This window comes from Psammomys obesus, unplaced genomic scaffold (assembly GCF_907164565.1).
Source record: "Psammomys obesus unplaced genomic scaffold, mPsaObe1.curated_primary_1811, whole genome shotgun sequence".
Classification (NCBI taxonomy): Eukaryota; Metazoa; Chordata; class Mammalia; order Rodentia; family Muridae; genus Psammomys; species Psammomys obesus.
The window spans coordinates 42,534,769-42,541,066 of record NW_026585895.1 but is presented as its reverse complement, the minus strand read 5'-3'; positions in this window follow the sequence as shown (position 1 = coordinate 42,541,066).

Genomic DNA, 6,298 nt, shown 5'->3' with positions numbered 1-6,298 from the left:
GCAGGATGGCCATTTTCACAATGTTAATCCTACCAATCCATGAGCACGGGAGATCTTTCCATCTTCTGAGATCTTCTTCAATTTCTTTCTTCAAAGACTTGAAGTTTTTCTCAAACAGGTCTTTCACTTGCTTGGTTAGAGTCACACCAAGGTACTTTATGTTATTAGTGGCTATTGTGAAGGGTGTTGTTTCCCTAATTTCTTTCTCAGCCTTTTTGTCTTTGGTATACAAGAGGGCTTCTGATTTTTTTGAGTTGATTTTGTATCCTGCCACTTTGCTGAAGGTGTTTATCAGCTGAAGAAGTTCTCTGGTTGAATCTTTGGGTTCGCTCATGTATACTATCATATCATCTGCAAATAGTGACACTTTGACCTCTTCCTTTCCGATTTGTATCCCCTTGATCTCCTTTAGTTGTCTTATTGCTCTGGCTAGGACTTCAAGTACAATGTTAAAGAGATATGGAGAGAGTGGGCAGCCTTGTCTTGTCCCTGATTTCAGTGGGATTGCTTTAAGTTTCTCTCCATTGAGTTTGATGTTGGCTATAGGCTTGCTGTATATTGCCTTTACTATCTTTAGGTATGTGCCTTGTATCCCTGATCTCTCCAAGACTTTAAACATAAATGGGTGTTGGACTTTGTCAAATGCTTTTTCAGCATCTAAGGAGATGATCATGTGGTTTTTCTCCTTCATTTTGTTTATGTGGTGGATTACATTGATGGATTTCCATATGTTGAACCACCCTTGCATTCCTGGGATGAAGCCTACTTGGTCATGGTGGATGATATCTTTGATGTGTTCTTGGATTCGGTTTGCAAGTATTTTATTGAGTATTTTTGCATCAATGTTCATAAGAGAGATAGGTCTGAAGTTCTCTTTTTTTGTTGGATCTTTGTGTGGTTTAGGTATCAAAGTGACTGTGGCTTCATAGAATGAGTTTGGTAGTGTTCCTTCTGTTTCTATTTTATGGAATAGTTTGAGGAGAATTGGTGTTAGTACTTCTTTGAAGGTCTTGTAGAATTCTGCGCTGAAGCCATCTGGTCCAGGGCTTTTTTTGGAGGGGAGACTGTTAATGACTGCTTCAATTTCCTTGGGAGATATAGGACTATTCAGTCTTTCTACCTGATCTTGACTTAATTTTGGTAGATGGAATCTGTCAAGAAAGTTATCCATTTCATTTAGATTTTCAAATTTTGTGCCATATAGGCTTTTGTAGTATGACCTAATAATCGTTTGGATTTCCTCAGTGTCTGTAGTTATGTCCCCATTTTCCTGTCTGATTTTGCTGATTTGTATGGTTTCTCTCTGCTTTTTAGTTAGTTTGGCTAACGGTTTGTCTATCTTGTTGATTTTCTCAAAGAACCAGCTTTTTGTTTCATTGATTCTTTGGATAATTTTATTTGTTTCTAATTGATTGATTTCTGCCCTTAGTTTGATTATTTCCAGCCGTCTGCTCCTCTTGGGTGTATCTGCTTCTTTTTTTTCTAGGTTTTTCAGTTGGGCCATTAAGTTGTTTGTATGTGATGTTACGGATTTCTTCTTGTAGGCACTTAGTGCTATAAATTTTCCTCTGAGCACTGCTTTCAATGTGTCCCATAAATTTGGGTATGTTGTGCCTTCATTTTCATTGAATTCTAGAAAGTCTTTAATTTCTTTCTTTATTTCTTCCTTGACCCAGCTGTCATTGAGTAGTAAGTTGTTCAGTTTCCATGTGCGTGTCGGCTTTTTGTTGTTTCTGTTGTTGTTGATGTCCAGCTTTAGTCCATGGTGGTCAGATAGTATACAAGGGATTATTTCAATCCTTTTGTATCTGTTGAGGCTTGCTTTGTGACCAACTATATGGTCTATTTTGGAGAAGGTTCCATGTGGTGCTGAAAAGAAGGTGTACTCTTTTGAGTTTGGGTGAAAAGATCTGTAGACATCTATTAGGTCCATTTGATTTAGGGATTCTGTGAGTGCTTTTATTTCCCTATTTGGTGTCTGTCTGGTTGATCTGTCCCTTGATGAGAGTGGGGTGTTGAAGTCTCCTACTATTAAGGTATTAGGATCAATGTATGATTTAAGCTTTAATATTGTTTCATTTACGAATGTAGGTGCTCTTGTATTTGGGGCATAGATATTCAAAATTGTGATGTCCTCTTGTTGGATTTTTCCTTTGATGAGAATATAGTGGCCCTCCTTATCTTTTTTGATTAACTTGGGTTGAAAGTCTATTTTATTAGATATTAGGATGGCTACTCCAGCTTGTTTTCTGGAACCATTTGCTTGAAAAACATTTTTCCAGCCCTTTACTCTGAGGTAGTGTTTATCTTTGTTGCATAGGTGTGTTTCTTGGATGCAACAGAATGTTGGGTCCTGTTTCCGTAACCATTCTGTTAGCCTGTGTCTTTTTATTGGTGAGTTGAGTCCATTAATATTGATAGATAATATTGACCAATGCATGTTAGTTCCTTTTGTAATGGAGTCGATGATCTTACCTTGTTTCATTGCTTGTTTTCTTTTCATTTTTGTTGGGATGTTATCTGTATGCCCTGTTTTCTTGGGTGAATTCGTTTTCGTTGGATTGGAGTTTTCCTTCTAGTATCTTCTGTAGGGTTGGTTTGCTGTATAGATATTGTGTAAATTTAGTTTTGTCATGGAATATTTTGTTTTCTCCATCTATGTTGATTGAAAGCTTTGCAGGGTATAGTAGTCTCGGTTGACATTTGTGATCTCTTAGAGTCTCCATGATGCTTGCCCAGGCCCTTCTGGCTTTCATAGTTTCTGATGAGAAGTCTGGTGTGATTCTGATAGGTCTACCTTCATATGTTACTTGGCCTTTTTCCCTTGCTGCTTTTAATATCTTTTCTTTGTTCTGTAGATTTAGTGTTTTGACTATGATGTGACGTGATGTGTTTCTTTTCTGGTCTAGTCTATTTGGTGTTCTGTAGGCCTCTTGTATATTTATGGACATCTCTTTCTTTAAGTTGGGAAAATTTTCTTCTATGATTTTTTTGAAAATATTTTCTGGACCTTGGAGCCTGGAGTCTTCTTTTTCATCAATTCCTATTATTCTTAGATTTTGTCTTTTCATAGCATCCTTGATTTCTTGGATATTTTGTGATTGGAATTTTTCTGATTTTACTTTTTCTTTGAGAGAAGTATCAATTTCTGCAAGTGTGTCTTCAGCTCCAGAGATTCTCTCTTCCATCTCTTGTATTCTGTTGGTGATGCTTACTTTTGTGGTTCCTGATCTTTTCTCCAAGTTCTCCAGCTCAAGAGTTTTCTCATTTTGTGTTTTCTTTATTGATTCTAATTCTGTTTTCATGCCTTGCACCATTTCTTTTATGTGTTTGAATTTGGATTCCTGTCTCTCTACGATGGACTCTATTTCCTTGTTCATTTCCTTTTTGTATGCCACTAATTTTTTCTCTACTTGTGCCTCTATTTGTTTGGCTATGTTTGCCTGTGTTTCTTTAAGGGTTTTGTCTATTTCTTCTTTCTTTACCTCCAATTGACTGGCCAACTCTTTGAAAGATTTGTTCATTTCCTCCTTATAAGCCTCAAATAATTGAGCAAGCATGGCTTTAAGGTCATTTTCCTGTGCTTCTGATGAATTGGAGTATCCATCGATTTTGGGGTTTGCTGGTGAAGTCATGATGTCCTGATTTATGTTGGAAGTGTTCTTTCGCCTACCCCTGGCCATTGGCTTGTCTGAGACCTTCCCTGTTTGTTTTTGGATTCTGCCAATCAGACTGGTACTGTCTCTCTCTCGAGTCTGGAGAATTCTTCAGGAAGTTGAGAGAGGTCCCGTGTCCTTAGCGTATGCTGAGGACTAGATGTACCTGTGGGAGGAAAGTACGCAGGCGCAAACAGAGGCAAATGCAAGCGTGCGTGCGTGTGTGTGTATATGTGTGTGTGTGTGTAAGTGGGTGTGGGCGTGTGTCTCCAGGGACAGAGTGATGGCTAATGTTGAACCCTTGAGTGTGTGGGAGGGGCTCTGCAATGTATATGTCGCAGGCGCTAGTGATGATCGCAGCGCAATTTCTGGCATTAACTGCCTTAACTCCTCAATTAGACCCACAGAGCAGGAACTTCAATGTTCCAAGTGCCCCTCTGTTTCCCAAAGTGGGTATATGGGTGGGAGGGGGTTCGATGCCTGGCTTCTGTTTTAGCAGAACCCAGGATCAGTGGAGCTGCAGATTCTCAAGGGTGCACTCACTTACAGGCAGGACACTTGGCAGAGATTGGCGTATCTGGGCTCTCTGTTCTCTGGTTTGGCCCTGCTTCTTTGATGTGCTCCGCCAGTTCCGTGCTGCTGTCACTGCCAGGTTATGAGGTCTTGCTGCAGCTGGAGATTTCAGGGTGGTCACGTCAGTGGGAATCGGGGTAACCAGCCTTTCTGTTCTCTGGTTTGGCCCTGGTTAGTCTTAAACTGGAGGGCTGATGTGCCCCGCCAACTCAGTGCTGCTCCGCCGCCAGGTTAGAAAGTCCTGCTGTAACTGGAGACTGGGTTGCTAGTCCAGATGCTTTCTGGGAAGTCCTGGGGTCTCTTTACTGTGCTCTCCAAGCTTCGGAGGCCCAGCGCCTGGTGTGTCTAGCTTGTATGGCGTTTCTGTCTGGTTTTGGTGAGTATATAGCGTATTCTCTGTCACTGTGGGATTGGGCGGGCCGTACCGTCAGTGATGGCGCTCCTGCGGAGCTAGTATGGCGTCTAGCAGACTCGGGCCCTGGGAGGATGGTGCAGCCGCCGCGAGTGAATCTGGGGCTCCGAGACACAGTACTGCTGGCCTTTGCCGATAAAGGGCTTGGGGCTCCGCCTCAGTGGCTGCAGGCCCCAGGCAGTTAGGTCTGCGCTGAGAAAGGCGAGTCGGCTGTGCCTGTGCCGAGGAGGAGGGAGGTCTGGGGGAGGGGAGTGCCGAGAGATCAAAGGATCGTTTCTCACCTTCCCCAATCAAGTCCGTGGGTGACCCGAGACCAAGGTTTTCACCTCCTGCGATGTTCCCTGTTGTTTAGAAAGTCTCTCCGTTGTTTCCCTGGCTTCAGAAGTTCTTCCACACATCAGCTCAGAACTTTATCTCTTCCACGGCTCGGAAACTGTGTGTGCTAGTCGCCATCTTGGCTCCGCCCCCCTTTTTTTTGCATTTCTAACAGAATAATTTACATTACTCCCAGTTTGGCATAAGCTACCTTGCATAATGTTTTTAAGATGATGAAAGTCTAAAATCTGGAAGGGGACTTTGAACAAAATAACAGTAATTGGTTTTTGTTTGTTTGTTTGTTTTCACTTGAATTCCTTACAGAAGTTTTCATGACATACATCATTTTAAGATGGTAACTTAAGCGAGGTTTATGTTAACTTTCACTGTGACACAAAAAAGTCAAAAGTTGCATGTCAAGAATAGTTCATAAACTATAAATACCGAGTATTCAGACAACAAACAGTTGAAATGAACCATTAGCATGGGTAAGTTTATTTTTGTTTTCATTGTACAGGGCTACATTTATAGATGCTTTCTCATACTTTAATAAAATTACAGCAATGTGAGAGAAAATTGTGAGTCCTAATGGCATATGAAATTGCATAATGTAGTAGACATAAATTTGCTTGAATTTCTATTTCAAGAATTTATATAAAGCTTCACTCAGATTCTTAATGGGATCTACAATTACTAAGAGGTTAAAAATTCTATTTCAGAACAAAATTATTCTGACCTACTTGTCTGCCAGATATTTCATTTATCCTTTGTGACTACTTATAGTAGAGAAACAGAATGAGCTCTCATAAGACTTGCCATGACAGGCAGATTTGTCCAGAAATCACCCTAGGAGCCCACACTTATTTGCATGGACCCTAAGCCATGGGAGAACTCTTTTTCTCTCATGTACTTAGGCTTTACAATAGTAGAATTGAACATACCATGATTGAGCTCTTTATGGAACTGACAGAAATTTCTTCCTAAGCATGAGGAGTCACCATCACTTCTTATCAGAAATGCCTGTTGAGCGCGGATTCGGCTCCCTGTCTCACTACCTAGGGAGTATTAGAAATTGCTTTCTAAGGAGGGAGAGAAGTGATATAATGGATTCCATTTTCAAGAATGTATATGAAGCATTCTGTAGAAGGCATCCCTTTACTATCTGCAATGATAGCAAAAGCCTGAGGGCCCATGTATCCAATTTTTTTTTGTAGTATTTTGGCTAGCAATTTCCCCAATTACATTTGTGTTTGTTCTCTCACCCATGCTATATGATGATTTAAGAAAATATACTTAGTGCTACTCAAGGAAAAAAAATTAAAAAATTGAAGAAATTTCAAAA